At 35.6% G+C, this 17,895-nt stretch overlaps 1 long non-coding RNA gene across 1 annotated transcript in view; it reads right to left on the minus strand.

The window, feature by feature from the left end:
• Window positions 1-17,895, minus strand: part of LOC137850108 (uncharacterized) — a 308,777-nt gene that overhangs the window by 11,706 nt on the left and 279,176 nt on the right. The window contains exon 2 of the long non-coding RNA XR_011092267.1: window positions 7,809-8,303. This is a non-coding gene — a long non-coding RNA (uncharacterized lncRNA). The remainder of the gene's footprint in view (window positions 1-7,808; window positions 8,304-17,895) is intronic.

Below are 17,895 nucleotides of genomic sequence, written 5' to 3' on the forward strand. Positions count from 1 at the left end.
CCTGGGCTACACCCAGGATGCATTCTGAAATAACTCACAATTTCATTCTACTGTGGAAAACTTTTGAACTCCCTCCTACATCTCACCAAATATCTCATTTGTTCTCATAGAGATAAAAATTAAAAAAAAAAAAAAAAAAAGAAGAGAGAAAGAGAGAAAGAGAGAGAGAGAGAGAGAGAGAAAGGAAGGAAGGAAGGAAGGAAGGAAGGAAGGAAGGAAGGAAGGAAGGAAGGAAGGAAGGAAGGAAGGAAGGAAGGAAGGAAGGAAGGAAGGAAGGAAGGAAGGAAGGAAGGAAGGAAGAAAAAAGAAAGAAAGAAAGAAGGAAAGAAGGAAAGAAGGAAAGAAAGAAGGAAAGAAAGAAGGAAAGAAAGAAGGAAAGAAAGAAGGAAAGAAAGAAGGAAAGAAGGAAAGAAGGAAAGAAGGAAAGAAGGAAAGAAGGAAAGAAAGAAAGAAAGAAAGAAAGAAAGAAAGAAAGAAAGAAAGAAAGAAAGAAAGAAAGAAAGAAAGAAAGAAAGAAAGAAAGAAAGAAAGAAAGAAAGAAAGAAAGAAAGAAAGAAAGAAAGAAAAGAAGACATCTTGATTTTACAGTCTCAGGAAGAAGAGGGACAAAAGACTAGGCTGATTAATATCTAGAATGGAACTAAAGTCATTGCGTCTGTGACCCAGGTCAGGATTATTGTTAATAATCACAATTAATTTCTAAAGAGCAGCTTGTGTACAGCGACAACAGCTGTTCCTTTAACTAACTATCTACATTTTGGCAAGCAAGTGTAAACAGAACAGACTAATTTTTTCATTACATTTCATTTGAGTTACAGCATGAAAACTAAGAGCTAAAGTCAGTCCTAATCAGAATCTTTTGTGTTATTTTTCTCTATAGACATATCTTTTGCTGTAATTTATGTCTTCCTCTTTTCTCATTGAAGACCTTTCAATCTGTGAATAATATCATGGGCCAAATAATCCTCTCAAAGTCATGGGAGCTTTATCGTTATTTTCAATAGGAACACTTTCAAAGTATTAAAGGCAAACAGAAGTTATGTGGCAGGTGGCTTTTTTTCCTTTCTTTCCTAATATATATATATATATATATATATATATATATAAAATTAGATGTCTGCAGATTACATATCTTTATCTGAGCTGATCACTATGAGCTCCCTTCATAGTCCATAGAGAGTAATAGGAATTTTCAGGTACAATGCACTTTATCAGCACTGAATATATAGATTTTTATATGGACTGTGTCACTATTTCTATCCACTAACTGTACAGGGACCTAGCATGACTAGTTCAGATATAGTTAGCAAGTTAAGAGAGATGAATCCCATCCTGACTGTTAAGAACTTTCATTATTAGAAAATTATGTCAAATTGAACATCATTGAATATGAAATGGACATGGAAATGGACTGAGTTCCATTCTACTTTTTGTCTGATGCAAAATGAAGCTAGCACTGTTACATTTTATTAACTTTTACTAAATTTGCTAGATCCAGTTGTGTCATATACTTGTTTCCAGGATGTGGGGAGAAAGAAATTTAGAAAGATATAATCTGATGTCAACATCTTAAACAAATCAACATCTGTCAACAAATCCTAAATTTTGTTTATAAATTAAAAAAAAAAATCAGAACCAACAGAAATAACTTTTTAAAAGTATAATTCATCATAACTATTTCAATGACGACTGAGGAAATACAGAGTGTTTATCATTTAGAAGCCCTAGTTAGGAAAAATAAATTCCATGACAATTTAATGAGATAAAATTGCAATATCCAATATTACCGAGCTACAATATAACTCTCCATGGTGTAGAAAGGAGCATTTTACAGCCTGAATAATATATATATATATATGTATATATATATATATAGGCAATTGCTGAAAATCCATAGTGAAAATCCATAGCTTTCTCTGCTCTGCTATCCAGTGTCACCAAGGCTGGATCCCTCTTTGTGACAGACTAAATAGCAGCACCAGTGTAATCAAAATGTCCTTCAACAATGGGAGTCAAAGGAGTCAAAGGTCTTACTAGTGTTTTTTGTTTGTTTGTTTGTTCTTCTTTTGAGTGTGATGTTATTACACACAAATTTATGGTTACAAAGTGATGTTTACTAAAATAAATATATATGCAAATAGGTAGATAGATAATTACTGGATCAATTGATTCACTGTCTATCCTAAATGGGACTTTATTCAGTCAACTGACAGTTTAAGGGTCTTAAATTAGAATAAAAATGTGTAAGTTGGAAGTATGACCTGTATCTCTAAATCTTCTTTTCCTGTCCTTTCACTCAGCTGTTCACCTGTGATTCATGTTCCTGAATTTCTTAGATCATTATAACACATTTCTGTAATGTTTTTTTTTGTTTTTGTTTTTTTTTTTCATTATTTTGGTTAGATCACTATTATTCTAATGTATTTCTCATCATATTAGATGAGGTTAAATGAACAGTCAACAACCAAGACACAGACAATCTTCTCACAACCAAGCTTTATTAGATATATTTACAATTTATGGAGATATCAATATATGAAGAAACTTGTTTTGGGTTAAAACTGACTGGCTGCCGGTGCCTGCCATGCTGCTCTCTCACTCTTCCTTCTCAGCAGAATAAGGGGAGAAAATACAATGAAAAAACTTGTGAGACAAAATAAGAGCAGGGAGATCACTCACCAATTATCATGATGTGCAAATCAGACTAATATTGGGAAAAAAATAATTAAATTTATCATCAATTAAAAATTGAGTAGGATAGTGAGAAACAAAAATGAAACTAAAAGTACCTCCTCCCATCCTCATTCCTAGGCACAACTTCATTCATCACTCCTCTACTACCTCCCCCTAAGTGGATCAGTGGGATAGGGAATGGGGATTGTGGTCATTTCATAACTGCCAGACAAGATAATTCATTTGGCCCCTGGCAGGGTTTCTGCTGTCTGTTCTTCCTTCCCGTGCTAGAATGTAGGCTCTTTTCCATGGGATGTAGTCCTTCACAAACTGATCCAATGTAAGTCTTTCCCATAGGATGTAGTTCTTCAAGCACAGAAGATGTAGAGCTCTAGCATGGATCCCCCATGGGCTGCAATTCTTGACAGGAGCCTGCTCCTTCAGAGGCTCTCTAAGGGCTGCAGCTTCCTTCACAACATATCCACACAGCCACAGTGTGGATATCTGCTCTGACACATTCCTGTGTCCAGGGCTACAGGGGGACAGCTTGCTTCCCTATGGTCATCTCCACAGGCTGCAGGGGAATTGCTGTTCCAGTGCCTGGAACACCCCCACCCACCTTTCTTCACTGACTTTGGAATCTGCAGGATTGTTTCTGTCACATTTTTCTCACCCCTCTCACATCTCATGTTGCACACCATTTTTTCCCTTTCTTAAATATACTGTCACAGAGGTACCACCAGCATTGCTGATTGGCTAACCTTTGTTCAGTGGTAGGTTCCTTTTGGAGATAGATGGAGCTGGCTCTGTCTCACAAGGTGACAGACCCATGTGTATTCTCAGAGAAACCACCATTGCAGACTCACTGCACTCCTCATTCCCTCCTGTGAAAACTTTGCCAGATGTCAAATGACCAAACACCCTGGGATTGCTTGGAGACAGTGTACAGAATCACTCCATGTAATTCCAGCATCTTTAAGTACAAAGTACGTATTATTCATATGTCCATAGTTTTTGTCCATTCTTTGTTCTTGTCAAATTTTACCAGTTTTCCAACTCTTTCTTTGAGATTTCCATGTCTCTACCTTTTGTTTTTGAACTACAGCTCATAGGTAAGATTGCAGTATTATATCTAGAGGCACTTCTCTCAGGTTTCTTGACATCCTTCCATTTTAGATACAGAATTTCAAATTAATATATATATATATATATATATATAATAATAATAATGAAAAAGCATTTTTTCTGTTTATTTTGTCAGAAAGGCTCAGTCATGGATTGAGCCTGTTAATGGTTGTTTATCAGCTATAAGCTAATTGACCTATAGTATCCCTGAGATATTTTCTCATGTGTATAATTAATTTATAAGGCATACAAAACTTCCAACTCTTTCTTTCCTTTTCTTCATACCAACAAATTCTATACAATCTTAGGTTCATTTTTGCTTTACTTACTATGTTTAACTCTCAGGAACCTGTTATCATGAAGTGACTAATAACCATCCTTTTCCCTTAAAATAAATTCATCTGGCTGGTCTCTGTAGATCACAATTTAAAATAAAAAGGTATGTGGAAATCTACATACATCCCATTAAAAATACTGCATAACTCTTCTCCATAGTCAGTTTCTAACATTTCTCACAGTAAATAAGATGCTTATATTTTGCTTATTGAATTCTTATTAAAGCTCTCACATACATATGTTGCTGACATTGATCACATTACCATGATGTCTAATACTGACAGATCAGAAGATATTTTTGCAGCAATCACAGAAGCATGTGTACGATTGCTAACTATCTTTGTCCTCAGTTTATTTACGAGGAACGTGCACAATTTCCAGTGCTGAAGTCATCAAGAATCATGTCCTACTCTTAGTCTTTTGATGTGTAAATGTGTTTTTCTTCTTGCTGAAGTAATTTCCATACCTTTATATTCCCATTACTACAAAGAACTATCAGTTCAGCTCCCTTTAGAGACAAAAACTAGTCTGATTTATTTTACTTCCATGTGTATTACTGTGAGTAGTAATTTGTAGTCTTCTGAATATAGATAGCCCTGTTGTCATTGCTGGTAACAGTCCACAGGCCCTTTAATAAGCTACAATACAGACCTCAGGTCAGGTACTGGCTAGCTTTACCTGGATTTGTCTTGGATCTATTGTAGATTTATCTTAGCTGAGTTGCAACAAGAACTGTTTAATGAGCAGATGACTAATTCCTAGCTTGTGAAAGGACAACAAAAAAGTGTCTAGCATGTACTATGTACCATGAGTTTTAAAATTAAAAATAATGTGGAGTTTCAGATCAGTGAAGAGAAATCAAGGTATAAAATATGTTGGAAAGGATGATTTCAAGCAAACCTTGGAGAAAGTAGGAAGAAACTATCAACATCAGCATCATACACGTTCCAAAGAAGATGAGGAAGAAACACTCATCATTATCATCACTTGCCTCCAAGTGAAGACCTCAAAATGCTAATAAATTTCATAACATTCTGTGATTCAGTGATAATATGTCTAACCCTTATCTGCAACTATCAACCTCAGCACCCAAGTAACCATGAAAATGATAGATACTAGATTTTTTTTTTTTCTTATTGACTAAAAATAAAATAGACTAAATAGACTGATTGATTCCTTGCCCCCACTATTGCTCCACTTGGGGGGTGGCATTAGGTGAAGGAGTTAAGTTGAGCCTGGGAATGGTGTAGTTTTAATATCTGCCTGTTTATTTCTCACTAGCTAAATCTACTTTAATTGGCAATAGAATATATTAATTTTCCTCAAGTTGAGTCAGTTTTGCTCCTGACAGTAAAAGGTAAACAATCTCTCCCTCCTTATCTCATCCTGTTTTGTCCCTGTGTTCTGCTGAGAAGAGGAAGTGAATGAGTGGAGTCTGGTCCTCATCCAAATGTGACTTAACACAACTTCTCAAGGGAAACAGGACAAGGGATACACAAAAATATAAGAAAATGGAAAACAGACCAATTCTGTAGCTGGGTGAACAACAGATAACCAAATGGTGAGCATGTAGCATTATAGAATCATAGAATCATTAAGGTCGGAAAAGACCTCTAAGACCATCTGGTCCAACCCACTACCGTCAACCCACTACCAACCCCATTAACACCAATCCTTTAACTTCACGACAAATGGCTGAGTACCCATTCAGAATGAAACAGCCAGTGTACTATTCAACAAGATGAAAGAGTGGCAGACTTCTGGATATGTAATAAGAGGCCTTAACCACCCTATCGTATGTTTCCACAACATAAAAGACGGCAGTTAGATATTATTGGCACTGCTTATTGTTCCCATAGTAGATTTCGTAATGGTCATGACTGTAATATAGTTAATTTGTAGCTTTTTGTTTGTTTTTTGTTTGTTTGTTTGTTTTTGTTTTGTTTTTGTAGTGTTATAGGATAATCTTACGCGCCTGAACAGTTTTTCTGTTTTAGCAGATGCCATTATCCTAAAGTCACCAAGTGACTTTGGCTAGGGTTCCTTCCTTTTTACATCTCTAAAGGATTAGGTGTGGATGTTAACTTTCTTCACAGAAGCTCCTGTGTTCTTTGCATTTATGTCTAAAGCACTGTTGATAACACACCAGTGTGTTGGCTATTGCTTGCACAGCATCAAGGCTTTCTCTGCCTGTTCTGCTAAATGCTCATAGCTTCAGAGAAGGTAAGAGTTTGCACTGGGGCCAATGCATCCAATGAAGCAAAGCCCAAACTGACCAAAGGTATATTCCACGCCATATAAAGTCATGCTTAACAATGAAAGCTCAGGGAAAGGGGGAGGAATAGGGAGTTGTACATGGCTATGGCACTGGAAGTACCGAGTGCACGTTACTTAAGTTAACACCTCATTTTCTAGGAAGTAACTGGACATCTGTCTGCCAATGGAAAGTAGTGAGTAATTCCTCTTTTTGCTTTGCTTTCATTGCAGACAAGATGCTTGTCTGGCCATATAGTTCTTGTTTTCAAAAAGTATTATATACTTTCCAACACAAAGCATACTATTGTAATGCATTGTTTACTATCACTTCGTTTTTTCCTTTTTTTTTTTTTTTTAATGTATTCAACTTCAAGAATGTGAGATAAATCAGATATCCAGCTTACATCAGAAAAATAACCCTCAAATGATACTGAAATTTAAATGCAAAGAAACAGAAATTCAAATGTTATTTTTCCACAACATTTCACAACATTTAACAGTGTAAGAGGGCTGTTCAGTCCTCAAGGCTACAGCCTTCAAAATGTTATCTTTAGTTCTTAATTAATTATTCTTTTCTTCAAGCTTGTGAACATTTATGATCACAATCTATGTGATTTGCAGATTTCTTCTGGGAGTCTTTCCAGGACACCTGTTTTTTCCCCTTGTCTGCACAGAGGATCCAGGAATTAGTTTACCAGAACTGTATTCTTTGGTACATAAAAGGTGGGTGTAAGTCATTTGCTTGACTTGAACAGATTGAACCCTACACTAAATATGTGGTACAGGGTTCTTGTAATTAATAAAGCTATCCTGGAACATCATTGCCAAAAAAAAAATAAATACAATAAAAAAATAAAAATAAAAGTGTTAATAATTTTTTGTTTAGGGAATTATGTTGTAAACATATTTAAATGATTAATATCCAAATATGTCTGTGTGCATTTTATAATAAAGCTGACATGTATAGACTACTTCAAAGACTATGGAGGTGAAATGAGGGGGAAAAAAAGGAAATTTATTTTGTAGATGACAATCTGCAATGACTAATCTGAGCAAAAAACTTCAAAAGTAGGCAATGCTGACATTTTAGGTGTATGGCTTCTGAGGTCTTGAGCCAGTTAGTCAGAGGAATCAAACATCCGCAGGTCCTAATGATGTAATTAGGAAGTGAATTTGTATCCCTGTGAAAAAGCTCAGCCTAAAGGATCAGGCCTCTGTACTGTGTCTGGCTGGAATGTTAACTTTCCCTGCAGCAGCCCATACAGTGCCGTACTCTGTACTTGTAGCTGGAACAGCAGTGTTATCACACCAGTGTTGTGTCTACTGCTGAGCAGCAGTGGCACAGCATTGCGCCTTTCTCTAACCTTCCTAGGGGGTGGGCAAAAAGTGAGGAGAGAAACATCACTAGGTCAGCTGACCTAAACCAATCAAAGGGATATTCCATACCATGTGATGTCACACTCAGCAATAAAAGGTGGAAACAGGAAGAAGGGGGGAGGGGTGGGCTCTTGTTGAGAAGACGGTGGTCCTCATCTCGAACACTGGCTGCGTGCGTTGAGGCCTTGCTTCAAGGACGTGGTCAATCATCGCTCATTTGTGGGAAGTAGAGAGTAATTTCTTTCCTCTGCACTTCCATATAGCTTTCATTTATTTTGTTTGTTTTCCTCCCTTCTTTTTATTTTTCCTTTTCCCCTCCCTTTTCCCCTTTCCCTTTTATTTCCCCTTAGTTAAATTTTTTAGTTCATAGTAGTCTTTATTTAATTATTATAATTATTTCCCTTTAATTAAATTATCCTTATCTCAACCCGTGAGTTGTTCTTTGCTTTACTTCTCCCCCTCCTCATCTAAAGGAGGGGGAGTGAGAGAGCGGTTGTGGGGTTTAGCTGCCCAGCACAGTAAAACCACCACAGCCTCTTGAGGTCTTTGAGTTGAACAGCCAAACTGTTATGAGTTTACTATCATGTAGAACTGTCTCTGTTTTGCAGAATGGAGGAAAAGGATCATTCTAATCTTCATTAAAATGGAATTGGGATTACCTTCTATAGTAAAGATGTATTTTCTTTGGAGGATAGGAAAAAACAAAAGAACATTTGGCTTATATGAAACAGTAACATTAATTATACATGCTAACAATAATGATCGTTGTTGTGGGCAGATGCCAAGGCATCCTAATTTTGAAGGAAGGATGATATCAACTGGGAGTCAAGCGGAAAGGGAAAACAGGTGCTAGGGACAACAAAGTGTGTTAAACAGAATACACAGAACACACACGCACACACACGTTTACAAAACAAGACAAGCAAACAAACAAAAACACCATCACCACCACCAAAAGAGAGAAAAAAAGAAAGAAAGAAAAATATAATAATATAGGTGTTTAAAAGCATACTGTATCAAGAAATACTGAAATGTATTTTTCTTTCATAATAACCAGTGACCTACAAACTAGGTCAGGGTCTAACAAATGTTACATCAGTAGAGAGCAATTGGAGAAAAATAACATTTGGATGTTTCTAAACCTACAAGAAACAGCTGATGAAACAATTCAAGCAACCTCATCTTCAGCTCTCTTTGGACTTGGCCTTGGAAACAGATCCACTGGCATCATATGACCTCATCTTCTTGCTTATCTTCTGTGACAGTTTAGAAATTAAAAAAATAAAAAAATAAAATACATATATACCTTGAATCTCTTTACTAAATGCTCTTTCATCTAGCCTGTGTCAAAATGCTTTATTGCATTCTGTTTTTTTTTAGGTATTTGTTATATGTTCTTCTCTGTTCAGTCAGTGGTTATCAAATTGAAATTTTTTACAAAGATTGGTTCCCAGCATGGAGGCAAAAATCTGAGAGGGACAACATTGCACATAGCTGTATTTCTTCAAAGGATAACATACAAGATAATCTGAAACAGCATATTCTGGTAGAGTGTCTGGAATATGGTACAGCTCTAAGAAAACAATGAGAAGTAAATACAAACACATTAAACAATTACATAATTTATTTTCATCTTACTTCATTTTAGATGTCACACTGTAGATATTCATATATGGTTAAGTTGTATAGATGCTCTCTACAGCAAATAGGGGAAAAAGTACTTCTAAAGCATAACTCATCTAGCTTCATCAGTCATTCCTTCATTTTTCATGGGTGTTCATTCATGTACTGGAGAAGCCAACCTAAATAGTTGTCCAGTAATTCTCTGCATGATACTGTAGTCAGAACTTCACTTCCTTCTGCCAAGTGACAAAGAACAGAGAATAATCTTTGCTCAAACTTTTCTGCAAATAGAATTTACTGACGCAACCTTATGTAATATCATTGATAATGCATTTATTCTGTAAATCAGTAGTACTTTGTCAAAATTCAAGAGCTTTCAGAATTTGAAAGCAAAACTAAACCAAAACAAACTAAAATGGTAAACCCACACCTTGAAATTCTATACTTCAGTTATACCTCTTGGACTTGCTGACAGAAAAAAATATATATATAGTAATAATAAGAGTACAGCTGGGAAAGATTTTCCAAACTTTATAAATGCTTTGAAAGAGTTAAATGAGTTATTTTCAAAGTCCACAAAAGAGATATCAGCTCTTCTCTTTTATAAAAAACTTTTTCATGTCACATTCTGCCTACTGGTCCTTGATTGAATTGATTGAGGTAGTTCACAGTCCTTTAAAGGAAAAGAACAATATACCTTCTATGAAGAACCTGGTGGCCTTCACAGCAGCTCTTGCACTATCAGATTCAAGATAAATACTAGCATCATATGCATAGGTCCTGCAAAGCAAGTAAAATGTCTGTTACACTTCTCTGGTTCGATACTGCAAAGTTGTTTTTATGTAACTAACACCACTTGAACAACTGAAGAGATATTTCCATAGCTAAAATCCTGAAAAAATAATCCTGAAAAAAATGAAAGTTGAGTGATCCTGCATAGATCAGATCTGTATACTAGCACGTTTGCACGTTGCCATAAAGTCCCTGGCTATGTGAATGGCACCAGTTTATCTCAAACATAATTTTATATATATATATATATATATATATATATATATATATATATATATATATATAGATTTTATATATATATATATATATTATATATATATAAAATCTTTATATAATCTTCCTTATTATTATTATTAATTTTATTTTTACTTTCTACTGTTGTTCTGTTTGCCTTTATAGACTGTTTGCCTTTATAGACTGTCGATTCAGAGTCACATTGCCTCATTTTAAGAAGTTTCTAAACATCAGCCAACGCATATTAAATACCTATATGTATACTGTAAGCCTGTAATCATGTAATTCAGCTTCCTGTAGCACTTAATTGAAGGAGTATAAACTACAGTAAATTACATTTTTTTTTCGAGGACCAAAACTGATCATACACAGAGAACTGTCATGGCTTATGAGATGTGTGGTAACTTTTAAAACTGAAGTATTTTGACAATATGCCTTAACTCCAGGACTGCCCTATTCTGATTTTTTTTGAGTTAACTTTCCTAATATTTACATCCTTGAAAAAAAATCCACTTAGACAACGGTAGACTATAGTCATAAATACTTGATTTAGTAAATTTCTCGTCAAAAGTAGTAATTTCTGTGTGTCCTTCTTGAAACTGGATCTGTTTGTGGCCTCCCACTTCTCAGCTCCCTTTGCTGTTTTTCAAAATTGGTGAGGTGTTTCCATAATTCACTAATGCAGAATTTGGAGTTCTTTCATACTTCCCACTTCCATCTATCCCCACAAAACACAAAATTACTTTCCTTTCTTTCCACATTTAAGCTATAATTTCAGATTATTCACTAGCACACTTTTCATTATGGAACAGGAAAAGAGAAAGAAAAAAAAAAAAAGCAAGAAAACAAGGAGCAAGCAAGAAGGAAGCAAGCAAGATAAAGAGAGAAAAAGAGAGATAAAGAGAGAAAGAGAGAAAAAGAGGTAAAGAGAAAAAAAGAGAGAGAGAGAGAGAAAGAGAGAGAAAAAGAAAGAAAGGAAGAAAGAAAGAAAGAAAGAAAGAAAGAAAGAAAGAAAGAAAGAAAGAAAGAAAGAAAGAAAGAAAGAAAGAAAGAAAGAAAGAAAGAGAGAGAGATTAAGTTAATCTCAAGTGAAAAAAATTGTTCTAATTTTGTGAAATTATAGAACATGGTACATGTTTTATATATCATGTCTGGTATGCTATATGTTATATGTTATATTTATTTATTTATCTATTTGTTTGTTTGTTGGTTTCTTATAATCATTGAGAAAATTTGCTATTTGCTCCCCCTAAACATTCTGGAAGCTCTTATGATGAACAAATAAAGAAAGACCTAATTAGATGAGAACTTCCATCCAAATTTGAATGGTTTATGAAATTAATACCTCATTCACAATTCATCACTTTCCCAATGGAGCCTACATGCTTCTACAGTGTAAAGCAGGTTAGATCAGATACATTATTTTAATTTGTACTAATATAACTAGCTCATTTATTTGAATATCACAATTTATTGGGAGAATAGTGACTTCCAGTTTAAGTGGGATTCAACAATGTAAGTAACTCAAACTGAATCAAATAACCATCCCTTGCCAAACCTAACAAGTCAATGTGAGATGGTGCCGTTGGTACTGATAAAGATGTTATTTCATGGCATAACTGACGTACAACATGAAAACAATTAGTTTGTATTAAAGACTCAAAGCAAACTAAAACAGGCCTTCTCTCTATCACCATTCATGAATGCTCACCTCCAAAGAAGACTTGTCAAGTCCATGGGTAATACTACTCAGCCTGACTTCTTTCTAGAGATTATGACAAAACTATTTCAGAAAGAAACATAATGAACGACAAGAAGACTGAGGCATGATTTATAGACATTGAAAAGGATGTTTTAAACATCTTTCATTTGGGGAGCTGAAGACAACATGAGACCTGTCTGTATCTTTAGATAGGAAATGGTAGCAATAAAAAAGTTGTTACATTAAAACATATTATCTTAAGATAAATAATAGATTGTTTTCTCCTTAGTTACCTGGCTCCTGTAGCTAATAAAAAGAAATAGGATTTTCCTCTGCTGAGGTCCCAAGTTAAATCCATATAGGACTAAAATTCTTTTCCAGCTTTTTCACCTGCTATCTGAATTCAAGATGCTCAAATGTCAGCTTTTTATAGCTTGTAAAATGTTGTGTGAGAAACTCTGAGAAACTGAAATTTTGTTGTGTACCTAGAAAGGTGTAATATCATCACTGTAATAAAAGTCATGCTGATCACACAGATCACACAAAGCTGCTCACCATTATCAATCACTGTTACACAAACAAGTAAGTTTATCTGACATATATCTATATAATGTCTGTGTGCTTGTTTGTTTGTTTTAAACAACCTTAGAAACATGAGGAGCTATGTGTTTTGGGAGAGCTTTCCAAAAGCCTGTCACTGATTTTTAGCTCCAGATTGCAACTGAAAACAAAGAGATTAGTGTCTGACTTCATCTGGGACACTGAAAATGTCCTCTAACTTGCTTCATATACTTTATGTTTCATTCCTAATCCAAAGAAAAATGTAAAACTCATCCTCAAGTAATCACTTTCTTTTATACCAAAATACAGGTGGGACAATGTTGTAAAACATTTATATAAATATTAATTCATATTCTTAAGTAAGTTCATTTGAGCTATTTTCATACCCTCTTTGTGCTTGCTTTCTGTCAATATTGCTGTGAATGAGTCTTACTGGCGATAAAATTCATGAAAGATACCTTCAGCTTGAATGCTCATTTGCCAAAAGCAAAATTTGAATTGCATAACCCGTAAGTGGTGTGGATTTCAAATATGCAAGTTAAAATTGTACTTCAAAAATGTAACTCGGTATGTGACTGAACATCCTCACAAAATGAAATGCAGTTCTTTAGTGTGGAACAAGACAAAACTGACTCATTGTCTATAAATAAAAGTTAAGTGGAGGTCAAGGAAAGACAGTACACTGAAAGTTATAGAGCAGATATTAGAATATATTTAAATGCAGATCACATTTATGGTTTACATTATCAAATTAAGTGATTGCTTCTATAACATTCACAGGCAGTTTAACTATCAAATCAGTTTGCAAATTTGAAAAATTCTACTGAACATCTATCTTCATCTTTATGTACTCAAGATGGGATTAATCTCAGAATAATTTCTAATCAGTGGAGGGCTGGGCCTCATAAAAGAGACATTTTCCCTGTCTCTTTAAGGCATCTGCATTAGATATGGTGGGTTGCCTTCCTGCTGCATTGACAATATGTTATGACTGGCCTAGACTAGACATGTCAAGGCAAAAATTATACTTTACAAATCATGTTTTAGCAGAAACTCAAAATTGTGTGAAATCTATAATATACAGTAATCAAATGAAAATGTAATATAAGAGCAATAAATGGATTTTCCCCCTCATTTTTTCCTTTATTTTTTGTTAGTTTCCTAAGTCAGAAATGAAAAATACTGACTGTACCATTTAAGTAACCAATGGACAAATAAATGGGAACATTTTCATCCATCCTCTTGCAAATTATATGTGAGCCAAGAGATACTGCATGGAAAATTTAAGAACTTACAAACAGTGAATATTAGAAAAGTTTCATAATTTGTGGTAAAACAAGAAAAGTCAGACTTTTGTCTGCTGGGTATCAACAAATCTATTCAGAATTTGTTAGAATCATAAGATTAAATATCCTGAAAATCACAAAACCTTCTAGTAGTTACAGGATGAAAATAAAAATGCAGCTTTTCATAGTGAAAATTCTTGATGTTATCTTGAGCTAAAACCAAACAGTAATTTAAGTGAAAGAAGTATTGACTCATGCTTTCCTATTTGTAAGTAGATTAACATACCATAAACATATCAATATTTATATATATCCTCACTCTATGTCATTTTTTTTCCATCAAGACCATTATACAAAATCTTCACTTTCCTGTATTTACCTGCAGATTTTCACTTTTTTTTTCTTCTTTTAAATCCCTTCCATTGTTTTTGTTGTTGTTGCTGTTTTGTTTTGCTGTTATTGTTGTTTCTGAAACTGTAAGATTATGAAAAGATTTAGGACAGGGACAAGACAGTACTTATCAGTGATAATAAAAGCCTGCCTGCCTTAAGAAACTAAACATCAAGATGATCCTTTACGTTATATGGGGGCAACTTGCATTGTTCCTTATAAAGAATCACAGAAGAAAATCATATTAAAATTTAATCCTTCTATATAGTCACCATCTGGGTCCTATAAACATTGGCAAAGGTCCCTAAAAAAATGTCACAGCCTAAAATGTTCATGGTGAAAACGTGGTTGCATTGAAGTCAATGTTAAAGTTTTAACTGATTTCTATGGACCAAGGAGCTCATTGCAACAATAAGCATAAATCAATCAACAATATGTCATTAAAATAATTAATGCAAAAAGCAAGCAAAAGATACAGAAAGATTTTTTGTCTCTTTTTGTCACTTTTAGCTATTACAAGTCCTCCTATGACCTCAAATTTGAGCTCCTGAGCAGTTCTGATTATTCAGAGCAGACTCTACCATAGAAATGGCTTACACATCTGTCATATTCCCCTAAAAGGCGGATTTAAAGCCTATACTGCATTTATTATGCTAATTCACTTTGAAATCTGTGGTGAAGGTCTCTCATGCCTTTCAAACCGAGTTTGCATAGTAAATTTAGCATGAGTTGTGATGGCCCGCAAGCATTATCCCTGAAGCAGCTTTAGTGCCAAAAGAAAGTGTGTAGTACACACACGGTAAAATACACATGCAGTGAGAAAAAGGTGAGCAAAAACTATGTTTTTGCTTTTTGCCTTCCACCATTTAGCAATTGTAAGGCTGATGTTTTTAGTTAGCTAGTTAGTTAGTTGGTTTAATCAGTTTATTTTAATTAATTCATTAATTACCTTGTTTTTAACACTTTTGGCATCATCAGAAGGAAAAGCACTTAGGAATTGCCCCCTTTTTTTTCCTTCTTTTTTTTTTTTTTTTTTTTTTTTTCTCACAGAGGCCTGCTTTTTAAGACTTTTCCAGACTTAAGTGTAAAAAGTTTTTTTGGTTTTGTTTGTTTGTTTGTTTGTTTTTGTTCCCCAAACAGGCTATTTTCTTCTGAAAAAAAAAAAAATATATATATATATATATACCCACATCAGTGACAAAAAAAAAAAAAAAAATAAAATAAAGAAGCCAGGTAGGTGTTTAATTCAGTATTCTTGTCTTTTTTTTACACCACTGCTTACAGCAATGCATAGCCAGATGAAATATGTCTTAAAAAAAAATCAGATTTTTTTAAATACCTGTTAAAATACAATGTTATAGTTAGTTTGAGAGATGAATATGCCTCCCTAATGTATCTGAAGTGAGATTACAGTAATCTGTCTGGCTAAAAAAAAAAAAAAAAAAAAGTAATAAAATGAAATTCAATTTTCTGTACATTCACTAAATAGAGTGAAAAAAATACTTAAATGCACTAATTATCCTTCCCTGCCAGTCATTACAAACCATATAATTTTAAATTTAAATTTAAGAGAAATATAAATGTGTTTATAAATGAACAATTAGAGAAGACAAACATCACTAATGCTCTTCTATAGCAGCAGTTCTGGCTACAACATAGTAGTCTGTTGACCCAGGTTAGATTAAAGTCATTTTTAAAATATGCATGTATTTCACTTTTTTCCTAAATGAGTCATTACAAAGTGGATTTGAAGTTGTTTTGTTGCTTTAAATGCATTTAAATATCAATTTCATAGACATTTTGCATACATAAGGATTCATAAAACCTGCTCTGCTGGTTTGATTTGTGATCTTCATTGAGTTGTTTCCTTGTTCTACTTCAGATGTCTTTAGATTTTTAGGGGATGCATTGTGTTAATGAACACTATTAAATTTTTTAGAGTCCCTGGGTTCCACTGTTTGCACAGTGTCTCTTAAGTAGCAAGAAGACAATCAAATATAAAACAAGTAATGAGTAATTATGGAAAATGAAAATAAATAAAAATAATAAAAATAATCATAGAATCATAGAATCATAGAATATCCTGAGTTGGAAGGGACCCTTAAGGATCATCAAGTCCAACTCTTGACACCGCACAGGTCTACCCAAGTTCAGACCATGTGACTAAGTGCACAGTCCAATCTCTTCTTAAATTCAGTCAGGCTCGGTGCAGTGACCACTTCCCTGGGGAGCCTGTTCCAGTGTGCAACCACTCTCTCTGTGAAGAACCCCTTCCTGATGTCCAGCCTAAACTTCCCCTGCCTCAGCTTAACTCCATTCCCGCGGGTCCTGTCGCTGGTGTTAATGGAGAAAAGGTCTCCTGCCTCTCGACACCCCCTTACGAGGAAGTTGTAGACTGCGATGAGGTCTCCCCTTAGCCTCCTCTTCTCCAGGCTGAACAGGCCCAGTGCCCTCAGCCGTTCCTCGTACGTCTTCCCCTCCAGGCCTTTCACCATCTTCGTAGCCCTCCTCTGGACACTCTCCAACAGTTTCATGTCCTTTTTATACTGTGGTGCCCAGAACTGCACACAGTACTCGAGGTGAGGCCGCACCAGCGCAGAGTAGAGCGGGACAACCACCTCCCTTGACCTACTAGCGATGCCGTGCTTGATGCACCCCAGGACACGGTTGGCCCTCCTGGCTGCCAGGGCACACTGCCGGCTCATATTCAACTTGTTGTCTACCACGACCCCCAGATCCCTCTCTTCTAGGCTGCTCTCCAGCGTCTCATCGCCCAGTCTGTACGTGCAGCCAGGGTTTCCCCGTCCCAGGTGCAGGACCTGGCACTTGCTCTTATTGAACTTCATGCGGTTGGCGATCGCCCAGCTCTCCAACCTATCCAGATCCCTCTGCAAGGCCTTTCCACCCTCATTCGAGTCCACAACTCCTCCAAGTTTGGTGTCATCAGCAAACTTGCTCAAAATGCCTTCTATTCCTACATCCAGATCGTTTATAAAAATATTGAAAAGTACCGGCCCTAAAATGGAGCCTTGAGGGACCCCACTGGTGACCGCCCGCCAGCCTGACGCAGCCCCATTCACCATAACCCTTTGGGCCCTGCCCGTTAGCCAATTGCTCACCCATCGTATGATGTTTTTATTTAGCTGTATGGTGGACATTTTGTCCAGTAGGATCCTATGGGAAACCGTGTCAAAAGCCTTGCTGAAGTCCAAAAAAATCACATCAGCTGGTTTCCCTTGGTCCACCATACGGGTGATCTTATCATAAAAGGAAATCAGGTTAGTTAGGCAGGACCTACCCTTCACAAACCCATGCTGGCTGGGACCAATGACTGCTTTGTCCCCCAGGTGCGCCTCAATACGTTCGAGAACCATCTTCTCCATGATTTTACCAGGCACTGACGTGAGACTGACAGGCCTGTAATTGCTAGGGTCTTCTTTCTGACCCTTCTTGAAAATCGGCACAACATTTGCCAGCTTCCAGTCTACCGGGACCTCTCCAGACTCCCAGGATCGTTGAAAAATAATTGAGAGAGGTTCC

The sequence above is a fragment of the Anas acuta genome, chromosome 1 (genome assembly GCF_963932015.1).
Source record: "Anas acuta chromosome 1, bAnaAcu1.1, whole genome shotgun sequence".
Taxonomy (NCBI): domain Eukaryota; kingdom Metazoa; phylum Chordata; class Aves; order Anseriformes; family Anatidae; genus Anas; species Anas acuta.